Source organism: Gopherus evgoodei, chromosome 1 (assembly GCF_007399415.2).
Source record: "Gopherus evgoodei ecotype Sinaloan lineage chromosome 1, rGopEvg1_v1.p, whole genome shotgun sequence".
NCBI classification, from domain to species: domain Eukaryota; kingdom Metazoa; phylum Chordata; order Testudines; family Testudinidae; genus Gopherus; species Gopherus evgoodei.
In genome coordinates, this window is record NC_044322.1 from 194933406 (window position 1) to 194950018 (window position 16613).

The following is a 16613-nucleotide window of genomic DNA, read 5'->3' on the forward strand; positions in this document are numbered from 1 at the left end:
CAACAAAACCTGGAGTGCCTACTTGTATAGAAATAACTACCACAAGTGATAAAATTAAGCAATGATAATTTAAGAATGGAATGTGTTCTTCATGCTCACGTTTGAGGCAGAATGGATGTTTTTCAGCTTTTCAAAAACCAGGAGTTGTCATGTCAAGTTTTTCCTCCCCCACTGCTCATGAAAAGGATATTTTAAATGATAGTATTGTTCTATGATTCATATAGATAAGGTAAATTTGTACACACCGGTGTTTGAAAGCGCCCAGATATTACATGCATGCTGTATGTTTAAGGCTAGAATATCCCCCAATCACTTTAGCACAGTAGAATCCACAGATCCCCATTAGAATCTGCACCTCATTGTGATAGGTGCTATACAAATACATAGCAAAAGACAGCCCATTTCCCAAAGAACGTACACAGCCTTACATTAGGTGGCAAGCTCTACAACAAGCCCCTCACAAAACCCAAGAAAATGAGCTTTTCATACAATTTCACCTGGGAGTTGTGAGAGAGAGTGTGATGGAACCCACTCTCCAAACTTGTGGCAGGATAGGGGTCTGCATCATAGCCCCTCTGGTCCTCTCCAGCCTAACAGCTGCTGCCCTCTGTTCTGTATGCCAGGGATCGCTGCCACTGGACTCATAATAGTCAATCAAATGGCCTCTCTCAAGCCCTGCCATTAGTGCCCTGAGCAGGCCTATCAGGAGTCAATGCAAAGTGCACTATTCTGTAGCTCTTGTTCGTGACCGCACAACACACACCAACCTCCCATCTCTGGAAGGCAGAGCAGTGCAGGCTCTCATCCAGTGAGTCAACTTCACACACAAAGGAGGTCAACTGATAAACACAGACTTTGCTTTTGTTTTCTATACTTGTATAATGTGAAAAGTTCTACTTTGTTAAAAAGAAAAAGCTGGTGAGTTGTGTGTGTTAGCGTACCTTACCATGTCGATGAATCGTACCAGGAATGTGACTAGCTGAGATATTGTGTCTCGGTCTTCAGTAGCCTTTCATTGAGCACATTGTGTTTAATTATAAAGTAGAATGGAATTTTCAGAGAAATTCCTGTTCTACTTCATACTTCTAGATAAGTAATGCAAGAATGTTCCTGGGAATGCCTGTTTCACTTTTTTAATGTATTTGCTTTGGCCATATTTGTGTCCCTGTGCATTTGCTTTCTGCACACATTTGAATGGTCCAGCTTCCTGGCACAAATGTGAATAAAAGAATTCACATATTAGTCCTGGAAGTTGCACTCTCATCCAATCAATGAACAGGATTGATAAAATGTAACGTGCCTGATTAAATCACAACTATTCTTTGTGGTCTGAATTTATAATGTTCATGGTCAATCCACTGAGTATGAAGTATCTGAAAAAAATCTATTCCTCAAAAAATATTTGAACAAATGAATTCAAGGGAATTGTGATCTGCTTGTGGTTATCCCATCAGTAATAAAAATCATTCAGTAAAGTATTCCCTTTGGTTTATTCACTCTGCTTCATTGAACAGCCATAAGCACAATCAACTATCAAATTAGCACTGCTGAGCTGTGCTATTTGTGTTGGCTATTTTTATACACAGCAGGCAATAATCATTCCTTAGTGAAAGAGCAGGATTTCACCTATGTTTGATTTTGTTGTTAGGAGCCCTATTTGTTTACTTCTTGTACTCCTCATTTAGAATTGCTAGGCCCTACCAGCACCATCTATTTTTGTTTTTCAGTGTTATGTACTGAATACTGATTTCAAGCTCCCCTCGTGTGCTGCACAGGGCCTGATTTACATTGCTTCTTGTAAACGAATGTAACACATTGCATTCCGTGAAGATGTGCAGTGTAAGTGTGATTTTGTTATGTACCTTGAATTAGAGATTGCTTCTAATGTGACAGTCTCTTTTTGTTAGATTTCTGCTGTCTCCTTTGAAAAAAGAAAAGCTCTGAGCAAGCCTTTGGTTTCTCATGTGTGTTGTTGGAATGAATATGCTTCTTCTGTTATAGTATTCATTCTAGGAATTAATATGCTTCTTCCTTTATAGCATTCAGCCCAAGAATACTGTGTGGCAAAAAGCAATTGTCTTGATAGCGCTATTGACTAATGGTCAACGTGCAAAGAGCTTAATTACATGCTGTGGTTGACTCCCTAGTTTGCCCCTTAAATTATTCAGCCAGAAAGAGTGCTGCAAAAAATAAAGGGTAAAAATGTGTAGGAAAATACACATGAAATTAATCATGTCACCTACATGTGGTTTTCAAGAAAAGGTCCCAACATTTCAATTCTGAAATAATTACTGGTAGAACGTACTGTCACAGCCCCAGGTAGGCTTCCCATTTTGAGGCCCTAAGCCACTCCCTGAAGCTTACCCTTTCCAAGTGGCAGGCCTGTACATCCACTTCTCCTGCAATCCAATCTCTCTCCAACTGGGTTTCCAGGCTAAAACCATTGGTTTCCAACAGTGATACCTACCAGGCTCAGTGGGCTTGACACAAGCAAGAGTTTCCCTTTGGGAACATGTGGACAATAATAATATACAGTGCTAGAGAATCAGCATTCCCCTCAAGCCCCTAGGTAGACATGACTTCACCTTGCGTTCCCCTTGCTTCTCTTGGGATCAAATTACTGCCTGTTTCCTGAAGACTGATTCATCAGTCTGGGTGGCTCCCTGCATCCCTGTCAGCACTCACTTTCACTTCCTGGGCAGCCCTTCCCGACTCACTCAACTCCTTCCTTTTGTAGGCCAGGATCTCATAATGGCTTGGTATCCTCATTTTGAGTTTAGTCTAAGCCTAGGGAAGAATCAACTATTTGAGCCTGGATGAGTGTGGTGGGGGGGTGTTATCCAGCAAATGGCTTCCCCACTGTTTCCCCAAGCACTCTTATCCGTGTCATTGTTTTGCCTTTCCTGCTTGGTCCCTCTAAGAATCACTTTTGAATAACTCCATGGTAAGTAACCCATTGCGCTAACTCCCTCTCACACACACAGGTATACACTATATTTATTACAAAAATGCATATATTTACCAGTCATCACAGTTGTCATTTGCCTCATGACTATGTCTTAATAATTAGCTATTTTTGCTAATGTTCACTAAGTAAAAAGGTAGCTACTGACAAAAACTAATTTTACTGCCTTTTTAGGACATATAGTCATGAGACCAATGGCCACTGTGATGACTGGTCAATTAAATACATATATATGAATGGGAGAGAGAGAGAGAGCGAGCATGAGCGGGAGAAAGATTCTTCTCTTAGCACTGACTGCTGGGGAACCAAAAGAATACATGTTGTATTGAAGTGCATGTTAACAACGGGCAGTTATGGGTCTGGTTGGATCAAGGGATTGGGAATGGAATACAGAGCCTTTCACTAATAGGGTGAAATTTTGAATCTGGTCTAGGTTGATAATACTGTGAAGTCAGTACCAATTGCAGCTGCTCAAGGCTTACAATGAAACTGAACTGTAATTCAGTTCATTATCTAATGGAACTGTGTCAATGTCACAAAATTCTCTCAATTCATGCTACTTTTATTGAAAAATCTCAGCCAAGAGTCTAAAGACTAAATAGCCAAGGAGACTGAATTACCCTTAGACCTTGGTCCCTCTAGATTTGTACTGGAAAATATTAGTGGTTTGGACAGGGAATGGCTGGGGGGGATGTTTGCAATGCTGATTCATTTCTGTGAATAGAATTATGCCTCTAGTATTGTCAAGCCAGCACCTTTCATAAGTAATAATGATGAGCTTCAAAAGCATTTATGTAATCTGAATTTTTGATAATCCCACTTTAAATTTAGCTGCAATTCCATTCACTTAGGGGCTACTACTCTTTGGGTATGTCTGCACTATGGGATAATTCCGATTTTACATAACCCGGTTTTATAAAACAGATTGTATAAAGTCGAGTGCACGCGGCCACACTAAGCACAATAATTCAGCAGTGTGCGTCCATGGTCCAAGGCTAGCGTCGATTTCCGGAGCATTGCACTGTGGGTAGCTATTCCGTAGCTATCCCATAGTTCCCGCAGTCTCCCCCGCCCCTTAGAATTCTGGGTTGAGAGCCCAGTGGCTGATGGGGCAAAAATCATTGTCACGGGTGGTTCTGGGTAAATGTCGTCAGTCATTCCTTCCTCCGGGAAAGCAATGGCAGACAATCATTTCGCGCCCTTTTTCCCTGGATTGCCCTGGCAGATGCCATAGCACAGCAACCATGGAGCCCGTTCAGCTTTTTTTTTTTTTTTTACAGTCACCGTATGTGTACTGGATGCCGCAGACAGAGGCGATACTCCAGCACTACACAGCAGCATTCATTTGCTTTTGCATGATAGCAGAGATGGTTACCAGTCATTCTGTACCATCTGCTGCCAGTGTAATCTGGCAATGAGATGACGGTTATCTGTCCTTCTGTGCTGTCTGCTGCTATCATCGGTGCCCCTGGCTGAGATCAGCCGGGGGCACAAAAGCAAAACTGGGAATGACTCCCTGAGTCAATCCCTCCTTTATGGTTTCTAAAAATAGAGTCAGTCCTGCCTAGAATATGGGGCAAGTGTACTAGAGAACCAGTGTATCAGAAAGCACAGCTGCTCCGTGTCAGATCCCGCAGAAATGATAAGCTACATGCCATTCATGGGGGGTGCCCCTGCAACAACGCCACCCGTTGCTTCCCTCCTCCCCCAACCTTCCTGGGCTATCGTGGCAGTGCCCCCCCCATTTGTGTCATGAAGTAATAAAGAATGCAGGAATAACAAACAACGACTTGTTAGTGAGATAAAATGAGGGGGAGGCAGCCTCCCGGTGCTATGACAGTCCAGGCAGGACATTAAGCGGTGTGGAGGAGAGGAGCCCAGCATCCCGCTGCTATGATAGTCCAGGCAGTACAGAATCTTTTCTTTACACAGGAAAGGGAGGGGGCTGATGGAGCTCAGCCCCCAGTTGCTATGATGAGAACGGTTACCAGCCATTCTGTCCCATCTACTGGGAATGACCAGGAATCATTCCTATTTTTACCCAGGCCCCCTGAGGCCAGCCAGGGGTATTCAGCAGTTATCAAGCACGGGCTGATGGTGATGATGGATAGCAGTCATATTGTACCGTCTGCCACCGGGAAGGGGAGAAGAGCAGATACTGCTCTTCATTGCTGCAGCATTGCGTCTACCACCAGCATTCAGTAGACATAGGGTGACACTGAAAAAAGTCAAGAAACGACTTCTTTCCCTTTTCTTTCACGTGGTGGGGGGAGGTAGTAAATTGACGAGCTATACCCTGAACCATGCTGGACAATGTGTTTGAACCTACAGGCATTGGGAGCTCAGCCAAGAATGCAAATACTTTTCGTAGACTGCGGACTGTGGGATAGCTGGAGTCCTCAGTACCCCCTCCCTCCCTCCCTAAGCGTCCATTTGAGTCTCTGGCTTCCCGTTACACTTGTCACGCAGCACTGTGTAGCCTGTAGATTTTTTTTTCAAACGCTTTGGCATTTCGTCTTCTGTAACGGAGCTCTGATAGAACAGATTTGTTTCCCCATACAGCGATCAGATCCAGTATCTCCCATACGGTCCATGCTGGAGCTCTTTTTGGATTTGGGACTGCATCACCACCCGTGCTGATCAGAGCTCCACACTGGGCAAACAGGAAATGAAAATCAAAATTTCATGGGGCTTTTCCTGTTTACCTGGCCACTGCATCCGAGTTGAGATTGCTGTCCAGAGGGGTCACAGAGGTGCACTGTGGGATACCACCCGGAGGCCAATACTGTTGATTTGTGGCCACATTAATACCGATTTTAGCGCTACTCCTCTTGTCGGGGAGGAGTACAGAAACCGATTTAAAGAGCCCTTTATATCGCTATAAAGGGCCTCGTAGTGTGGACAGGTACAGAGTTAAATCGGTTTAACGTTGCTAAAATCGGTTTAAACGCATAGTGTAGACCAGGCCTTTGTCTCAACTTCCCACTTTAAAAGAGGAATAACACTGTTTACCTATAATAAAAGGGAGTTGTGCAGATTACTACACTAATTTTTTATAAAATTCTTTGACTGAATAAAGGGCTATATAAGTGCTGACAAAAATTACTGGGCTAATACACCTTTTCTTCTTGAAACCAATAATTGATGTTTTGCCTGTTCTCCACCGACCAAAGTTTGTTTTCTAGGTATTATGTTACTGCTATTGCACCCAAAACATAGTAATGTTGCTGACTGCATTTTGAAAACAGAAATCCAAACAGCACAGAGCATCCTGAAGAATCTGGGGAGTTGAAAAAAAATCAAGTCTCTCATCTGCAATATCATCTCCCTAGAGAAAACTGGGCTAAATGGGCAAGGAAGGAACACAACACAACATTTTTTTTTTGTTCCTTAAATGGTGGCTTGGAGGGCTCAGTGTGGAACTAATAGTCTGGAGGTACTGAAGTCTGAATTTGGCTCTGCCACTGACTTAATGTGTGACCTTGGGCAAATTACTTCAACTTGTCTCGAGTTGCTACATTTGTAAAATAAGGAAAATATCTGTACATAAATTTTAGCCTGAGATAGTTTTAGCAGACACACACCAGACTCCATGGGTTTTGCCAGAGATCTAGAAAATGGTTTTCCAGCTGTAAGCTGCTCACTTCATTGAGTCCCTCCAACAACATATCCTGATCCACTTTGGGAACTAGAGAACTAAAAACTTTTTGAGTTTTCTCAACGTCTATCTCACAAGGGTGTTGTGGGGATAAGCCACTGTCAGTATAGCACAGTGAACATATAAAATGATATATAAAAGCATTTAAAAATTGTCATTATGAGATTAGCTAAAGTAGTTTGCTTTACAAGTTAGACCTTGCAGCATTCACAAACTGTGACTTGGAGACAAAAATGCCAGCTAAACAAAGATAGGTAAGAGTATGGATGAAAACAATATATTTTCCATCTGACACTGCAGCTTTCATGTCCTTACATAATCCTCCCATCTCTTCCTTTTTAAAGTTTTGTTTCCATCACTGTCATCTCTAAAAAATAGAGGATCAGTAGTCACTCACACACTACCTACGTTTTACAGCAGCCAGGAAAGGACCATGTTGTGCTTTCCCCCTGTGGCATACATCATTAAAATCTTTATGCTATGCTTAATGCATATATCCACCCACACAGATAACCACCACCATGACAAAGGAGGAAAATGCTCCAACAGAGACTTGAACATGGATCATTGCACATCCTGCAGTAAATGATCCTTTCAAATCAGACTATTTTCTGGCTGAAAGCCACAAATAGAGTCTTGTTTGCTGAGGAGCTATTGTGTTTTTCTTCTAGCACTGGCTGCTATACGATCATTCATACTGTGGTAGCTGCAGTTGAAACACAGTGAACAGCAACATCTTTTCTAAAGGGGATATCTTGAACACACAGAAGGCTGTTCATATAGGGTATGCCTACACTGCATTATGGAACTGGGCTTTTGGACTTGGTGTTTCCAAGCCTGTGTTTGAGTGCCCGCACTTCATTGTAAACCTGGGCTTAAATTGCTGGACTCGAGTCTCACAGCCATGCCAACACATCCATATCACACTACGCAGATCTTCTGACTCATGTCTGTAGCTTGTCCTGCTTTGTGCTGCAACATGACAGGGCTAGGCCTGAGTCACAAGAAGACCTAAGCTCTGACCCACCCATTAGCAGGGTCCTACGGTCTGGGTCCTGAGTGCTTGGTGACTTGAGTCAGACTTGTATGTGTGTGGACAGAAAGGGGGTTGGGCTGAAAGCGGAGTCAGAGCCTGGCATTAGTGTGAAGTGTAGATGCACCCACAGTGTAATTCACCACCACCTCCTTCAAAGAGCCACAATGTCCCTACCTGCTCATCTGAGTTACACCCATAGCTTAAATTCTATGGCTAGGTAGAAGCCACCTATACCTTGGCAAAGAACAGAGTTACTTTATGGGAAGTATAATTGGTTGGCAATACATTAAGATTCTTTAGCTATTTACCAAGTCAAAAAATCCTGATCTCAGTTGTCCATGTATGTGTGAACTGTTATTCCAGTCTGTGCAAAAACTACCACCAATCAGTAGGCTTTAAAACAGACTAAGCATTTGATTGCAATTGTCTGATTTGAGTGTATTACAGAATTAAAAAGCTACTCATGAATGGACTGATACCACCAAGCTCCATTGCTTTGTTTCCTACTGCACTACAATTCTCTCATCTCCCAACACCAAACCTGCATCTGTCTTTTCATGCTCCCCAAGTGCATCCCTTTGAGAACATCCCCTCATCTAACGGATTTGTAATCCTCCCCTGAAGGCCATCCCATCCTGTATAGTGATTACTTGATCTTCTGCCTAAAAAGCTCCCTCAATAGACCTGATTTAGTCACACTGTCATTGAGGCCATTCTTCCTTTTAGCAGAGGGCCTGATCCTGTGTTCATCCACAATTCCCTCTGAAGGCAAGGAGATTTGCAAGCGCTCTGAACCGCTATGGATCAGGACATATTCCTGGAATGCTAACCACTCACTCAATGAGAATTGAGGGAGCTCAACCCCTTCCTGCTTTTGGATTATCGTCATCATTATTTGTATTATTGTAGCGCCAAGGACCAGGACCCCATTGTGCTAGGTGCTGAACACACATAGAACTAAAAGACAGTCCCTGCCACGTACATCTCTCAGCAACTCCTCTAGTAGAACATCCATTCATAACAAACAAACAAGAAAATAGACTGCACCAGATATTTATGAGTGTACTGTACAAGTTCACTTACTGGAGGTACATTAACTGGTGATAACATTGAAAGAGTTAAGAGAGAGATACATAAACATGTGAGCAACATTGAAGACATTGTAGAGGGGTTTGGCTGAGACTTGTCCCTCTCCGGGGCAGCGGGGAACCACATCACCTCGCTACTTCATTTCAGGTGTGACAGGGAATTAGCCTGGCTGTGGGAGGCTCTCACCACAGCAGCCGTAGAGACAAAACATAGTTATTCATGCCTGGTTGGCGGGCAGTAGTGAGTCATGGGCTGAGGTCCTCAGACAGGAGCTGAGCAACTGTTATATGAGCAGACCTGGGTTAGGGCAGGAGCTGAGCAAAGGCAGGTAAACAGCAAGTCTAGACTCTTGGCTCCTAAGGGCCTGGGAGAGTGGGAGACTGTCATCCACAAAGTTGGGTGGCAGGGGGGACACAGGCCCACACACTACACTGCATCCCAGCCCAGGGCCCTAGCAGCGGCAGAAGACCTGCTGCTGTGTCAGTGGGGATCCTGGCCACAACGCACTGACAGGCTCTGGCAGTGCTGCAGCCAAACTAGGGTCAGCTGCCCCCGGGTTATTTCCTAATTCCCCCTCTAGAGGTACCTGGATCTGGATAGTGTCCTTGGGGGGTTCAAGCACATGGGATCCTCAAGGTAACTGGTGAGGGGTAGGCTTGGCAGCTCCTCCGGGCTCTGGTCAGCATCAGGCATCAGCAGGTCAGGCCAGTCTTCAGGTCGGCTGCCGACTGCAGGGGGTCTTCCATCTGGGAGCTAGGTCACAGGTGTCTGGCCTCTCCAGCAGCTGTTCTTCTAGTGAGCTCTGAGATTGGGCTTTTATACTTCCTGTCCTGCGCCTTGACCTCTGAGGGGCAGGCGCAGAATTCACTGGCTCTGCCCTCTTTGGTGTCCGGAGAGGCTCATCCTTCTCTGGGGCGGTGGGGAACCACACCGCCTCACTACGACGTTTTAAAAACATACATAGCAGAAGGTAAGGAAAAGGCAACAGAAGTGAGTGTATGCAGAATGGGGAGGTTGGTCTGACCTTTAAAAGTTCACAGAAGAGTAATTGAATGTGTGGCTCTGTCATTGATTTCCTATGCCTATTGTAAAATATTTCACCCACACTGACAAACTAGAAGACTCTGGGCTGATTCACGTGAGTCACTATTTGCATGTGAAGTTTATTGCTTACCTCTGCTGCTGCTTCTGTCAGCGAAGTTAGGCAAAGCTCTTTCTATGTTGTGTCCTCCTAACCGTATTCCCTATATCTGCAATTAGTAAAGAAAACAAATATGCATAATTCAAATGTCACTTCATTCACTGTCACTATATTCTAATTGTAGTTCTTTAGCCATGAACATTAGGGCAAGCAGTATTTACATCGTTCAAAAAACGTGACTCAGTCTCTAAGTTAATGGACTTCTCTTTAGTCAACATCCTATTTACTGCATTAAAGTATCCATTTCTTAATGTTCTCACCACTGTGATGCAATGTGTGTTCTCCCAGTGGCAACAAGAACAGAAAATGCTTTTCCCTTTGAATTTTTCCACTCTTGTTACATTAAGACATACAACACCACTTACAGCCCTACACCAGTTGGAAAATTCTCTTTGACAGAGTGAAAAAAAAAACAACACAAAACCTTATATGGTGCTTTTAAACCCCAAAAGCATTTTAAAGGTGGCAAGCTTCTTCCATCAGATGTGCCTGTGCAATCTTTATTACTCTTGAGTACTGCAGTTGCACAGGTATAATTAGAGAAACTTTACAACTCCTCTGTGAAGTAGGACAATAGCATGATCCTGGAATTCCCCCATATTACAGATGAGGAAGCTGCAAAAGGTTGAGTGAAGAAAATGCTATCATCACATGACTCCAACACCTGGGGCTTTACATGTCTCCTGTGGAGGGCTGCTCAAAAAATTATCTAATGGAACAGTTCTCTACCAGAAAAATGCTGATTTCACTAAATAAAAATGTTTTGTTGCTGTTTGACAGAAAATATTGTTTCAATAATGTCAGAATGTTGCATTTCAAATTTACCATTTCAACATTTATGTTATGCTATCTAAGGTATATATGACATGGTATAATTATAATAAATTATAATGTAAAATAATATAAAAGTCAAAACAAGATGTTTCAACCTTATCAACCAAACATTTCAGTATTCTGGAATATTTTATTTTGCAAAAAAAATTCTGCAATTTGGACTTTTCATCCCACTTTGGGATAAAACAAATTTTGAAATCTTTACTTCCTAAGGGATGGATATTCCAGCTCCACTATGTCTTAATGCTGTCTTGAAGAGACCTTCCATCAGCACATAGATGCAGTGGTTCTCAAACTTCATTGCACCGCAATCTCCTTCTGAAAACAAAAATTACTACATGACCCTGAGAAGGGGACCAAATCCTGAGCCCAAGCCCGAGCCCTGCTCTCCCAAATGGAGTGATGGGGAGGTGAAGCCAAAGCCTGAGGGATTCTGCTCTGGATGGGGGCTGTAACCTTCAGGCTTCAGCTTCAGTTTGGGGCAATGGGGTTCAGGCTTCAGCTTCAGCCTTGGGTGGTGGGGCTTAGGCTTCGGCTTTAGTCCTGGGCCTAAGCAGGTCTTATGTCAGCCCTAGCAATCCCATTAAAAGGGGGTCGCAACCCACTTTGAAGTCCCGACCCACAGTTTGAGAACTGTTCACCTGCTAGAGATTATGAATTCCAATTCCAGCTTCAAATCATCCCTTTTAAATACTGTTCTCACAAGATACTTACAACTATATGCTGAATCCTCTTCTTTCACTCATTCAAAGTTATGACACACCAAGATTTATGTTAATGGAAAAATTGTTATATAGTATGGATTTCTAGTGTCAGAGCTGACCAGAAAATAGAGAAGCTTTTCCCAGAACACACTTCTTTTATATTACTGAAGTTCTGTCCCCTGGACATCCTAGGATCGTTTTCCTTTTTGGCAATAACAGTTATACTTCATGACTATGGTAAATTGTCATTACTTAGTGACATTGTTGGATAAAGCCACATAGCATAACTCGATCTAATTGCTGCAAAAATTGCAGAATTAGGAAAAAAAATTCAGAACTTGGTTTTGGAAGCTGGACTCAGACACACTCCAAATGCCAAGAGTAATCTCTATTTTAATTTGAGCCTAAGTAAAATTTGACAAAAAATGGTGTACATGGTTTGTGGTATTCCCAAACCATGTTCAAGAAATGTTAACTGTTTGAACTTGAAAGCTTCCAATTTTCTATTCAGCCAAATCCTGATCCCAGACTACTGTAAATCTGTAATAACTCCATTGAACTAACTAGAGTATGTGAGAGATCAGAATTAGGCCCATTGCATCCAAGAGTTCATAAGAGCCAGTCCTTGCTCCCAAAGAGATCAATGGGAAAACCCACATTTCCTCCAATGGGAATAGGATTATATGCACAATTTTGGATCTGGTTAGAGGTTAGAGAAAAACAACTATTGCAGCACTGCATTTTAGTGTCTGGTACAATATAAAAATATAAAAATGTATTATGTTTCTGTAGTGCAGAAGTCTATTCAATGCCATTTTGAGGGCTGTCATATGGAAACAATATTTTTTTTAAAACAACAGGAAAACTTGTAAGGGTCTTGTCCTGCTCCCATTGAAAGCAATGGCAAAGTTTCAGTTGAACTTAAGAGCAGACCTGGGCATGAACCCCTCCGTCATGTATGTGACTATGGTCCTAGAAGTGAATTGAGATGCCCAGTTTCCTCAGAAGAAATATGGGCATTCCATATTGTGCGGATCACCTGCACAACACATTATAATACCTGAGAAAAATCAGGTACTACTTTCGATTCTTTACTGGTTATTGTGTTAATATGAACTATAGCCCCACACATTATTTTCTTATGCATTTGGTTGATTTCTTTGTACTGGAGATGGACGACCAGTTCCTCAGCTGATCTAGATCAGTTGTGCTTCATTGACTCAAGCAGAGCTTCACCAAATTTACACCAGCTGAAAATCTGGCCCAAAGGGGTTTGCTTCACGTCCACATTGACGTTTCAGTTTGGAAAAGTTCAAATTTGGATCCCAGCTGTATAGCTGAAGCCCTCTCTCCACTGTTGTGTTTGGGTATTCTTTGCTATTTCCTTTTCTCTTTAACCAGACTTAAGCTGAAACATAAATTAAGGAAGCAGGGTTCAAAACTGCGCTAGCCCCTTATGGGAATGGAGGCACCCTGATGCATTTGGGCCAATTGCCAGCTGGTTGCAGTAGAATTGGAAGAATACCACTTCCTTGAAATGGTTATATTTTGTATAGAGAAACATTTTACAAGAATCAAGCCAAGAGCTATTTTTGCCCTTTTTATTGTTGGCAAAAGGCATGGAGAGATTCACAGTAATTGCTACAGTGTTATTGCTAAAAAGAATAAGAAACAGAAGAAAGTTTGTCACAGTAACAACCCTGCTTCCTGTTCTTTACACAGCAGATGGGCTTACAAATTGGAACCCAATACGTTTGCCACCAAAAATAGTCATTGTGTATATCAGGGACCAAACTGTGCAGTGAAATTTAATTCTAAAGAAAGGGCTGCTTAGTTTAAAAAAAAAAGATGAAAGCAGAGTTAAGCTTTTCAAACCAATAATATTCTGCATGCAGCAATTAATTCTTGGAATTAGGAAAAAAACATACAGGAATCAAATGTGTTCTTGCAATATGATGCATCAGCTGCTTGGAAGTTAACACACACCTTCTACTTGATAGTGCAGATGCTTACTAATAGATGTGAATGTGTTGCTCAGCAGCAGCTGCAAAATGATGCATATGATGAAGAGGAGTAAATGTAATAGTATATATTTCTTTTTGCCAGGAAAATTTGCATAGTCCCCTTAGGAAATGACAGTCCTACAGTCAAAAAATTCTTCCCTTACATGCACATTCATGGCTTTCTCTGATTTCAGTAAACACTTGGTCTGATCCAATGCACAGTGAAGCTAGAGCCCATCTTCAGAGTCCTCACAACCTGTCATGTTAATAACTCATATGGACCAAGATGTTTAAAAAAAAAACAAACAAAAATCACCACAATGTTGGCGATCAGGAGCTTTTTCTGCCTTTTTAGAAGTGCAGTTTTTACACTCCAAAAACTTACAAATAGATATCAGAGCTAAATATATAGCTAATAAAGAACTGCTAGAACATAAACATTTTTACATGACTGACCTGTAGTTCACCCATTTACTATGCTTAATGCATTTGAGCTGATGTTTTCTTCTCAGTCACAAAGAAAACACACACACACACTCACACACACACACAAACAGCTACACACACAACCAGCTTTAATATAAACAAACCTATGGTCTGTTTCTGCTTTCATTAACATATATAAGTGATGTCAGAGTTACAGGGTGTAAAAGAGAAATATTTGTCCAATTATTTAAACAATTAAATAATGTGATAAATTAAACTCCTGATTCATCAAGATACACAACCACATTCATTGCCCCACTCAAGTCAAAAGTTGTTTGCATGTGCTTATGTCCCTTGCTGAATTGCAGCTTAACAACGCTAAGTACTAAAATAGCCCAGTTACTTAGCTATTGTTTCTCTGCATACTTTCATGCAAGAAGTCTACTCAGTCACATATGAAGATGGGGGCCATAAGGACCTAAATAAATTAAAAAAAGACAGATAGATAAAAACTTGGCTTCATATCTGTGCTTGATCTATCCTCCATAGGATGACAGGGGCTGGGAGTGAAGTACTGTCTTTGTACATCAGAATTTGTCCTGATATACAGCATCTCACGTTAATGGGCATAATCCACCACTGGGCAGAGGGAGAGCATAAGACTCTGCAGCAATTATCTCTCATGTAAACCCTCTTTTGAGGCTACTGCTGATCTCAATCCCTTACATATTAAAGTCTACCTATATTCTTTTCAAATCTGAATTTAAGTATTCCTGTATATTTTCTGAATAGAAGCCTGCTTGCCATCAAAAGTTTTAGATTAGTTTTGCCCCATTCAGGTGAAATTCATCCAAGTGCAATGAGCCAGCACAAGACCCATGAATTACTTAGATTCAAAGATTTAGTGTGAGTTAGATGCTGCATAGATGAATGGGAAAGGAGCAGCCCCAGCAATGAAGCCTGAGTGTCCTATAGTCAACAACTAGTTCTTGGAAGCAATGTGTACCTGCCTGCCCACCTTGCTAATAGTGCTCTTCTCAGTCTCTCTGCTGCACTAGCACTGCAGTATGAAAGGTTACAATACCCTTCTATACTCACTCTCTCTGCTTCTCCTAAAACGCAAGAATAATGAAGATCTCTTTTGGAGGTCTAACTGACATGTTCTTCGTTATTTGGAACAAGTCCATGGATCATTATCTCCTAGCCTCCTGCAGGAAGCCCATCAGCAGGGCTGCAGAGTGCTCCCATTTGGCACCTAAAATGGCTTAAGAAAGACAATCACTTTTTTCACAAGTTAGCATCTAAATCTAGCCACTAACTGGCTGGAGCGCACTACTGAGAATTAGGAGCATCCGTGGGAACATCACCATTCTCAAATGTCTGGCAGATGAATATTTTTCAATTATTATATTCACCTTGCCAAACACACTTAATATTTCTGGACTCTGGCAAAATTATTTGATTTACCAATCCCTAGTGAAATGTCTTGCTGGGAAACGGTGTATTGTACTACTGGCCTGTAAACACACACAGACCTACATGAATTTCTCTGCAGTCAGTGATGGTGCATGGCTAGAAATGCAAGTACAATGTAAATACTACCTGATAAACAATTTAGCCCCAAACAATCAAAATTCTAGTGTTTCAATTTACATCATCCTCAGGTAGAAAAAAGCAAAGCCCGATAGACTTTACTTTTCCTGCTGATTGACTGTTGAGCTAGTCTTTCTAGAACACAACACCAACTTAACAACTAATTACTTTTGCCTAATTGTTTAAGACATTCATAGCAAGAGAAGTTGACATTTAACAGCCAATTTAAAGAAATGCAACAATTTATAGCTTATAATTAAAAGGCTTATCAAATAATCAAGCTTTCAAGCATAATTTTACCTAGGAAATAAAGTACAAAGAGGGATAAAGTCCCAAAGGAACACAGAGCTATTGCCTTATGCAAAGTACTAACACCACATTCTGGTACAGAGAGCAGCTTATTCTAATAATGTTGAGGAAACAGGATTTAAAAGTGGCATCCAGTGCTAATGGAATAAGGAGAAAAATGGGATAAAATGATGTGGGGCTTGGAAAGCGTATTCCATGGAATACATTCCCAACCTAACATTTCTTTTCTCAGCTATAGCCAGATAGGAAAAGTTTTTAGAGTGACGGGAGAGAGAGCTTTGGTAATAATCTAGCAGGTACCAAATGCATAGTTTGTTTGGTAGTGGTGAAACTGAATAAACCCTATGGAGGAGTATGACTGGAAAAAGCAAACTTTGTGTGATAAAATAAACATGCATGTCAAAACTGAATCCAAAATTCAGCCAGATTCTTGACAGAAGTCTATAGCAATGACCTGGCAGCCTTGCAGTTTATACTGCTGTGTTGGTTTAAAGAAAATTTTCTTTAACGAATGCGGAGACCTTGAAGTGGGAAGGTTTCTGTCTTACTGAGATTCATCTGTGAAAAAGTGGCAGCTCAGCCATCTTAAACTTCATCCTGTCCTAAGGAAAAATGTTATACCATAGAGGCCTATGGGATATAAACATATTCCTGTGCACTGAACATAAAGGAAGATATTTTTGTTTAGTTATGCATTTACAGTAAACAGCACTGGACGTAAAAAGCCTTTAAACCCACAAAGTCCATTTTAAAGTCCCTTAAAGTCTATTTGAACCTATACCATTCATAGTAAAA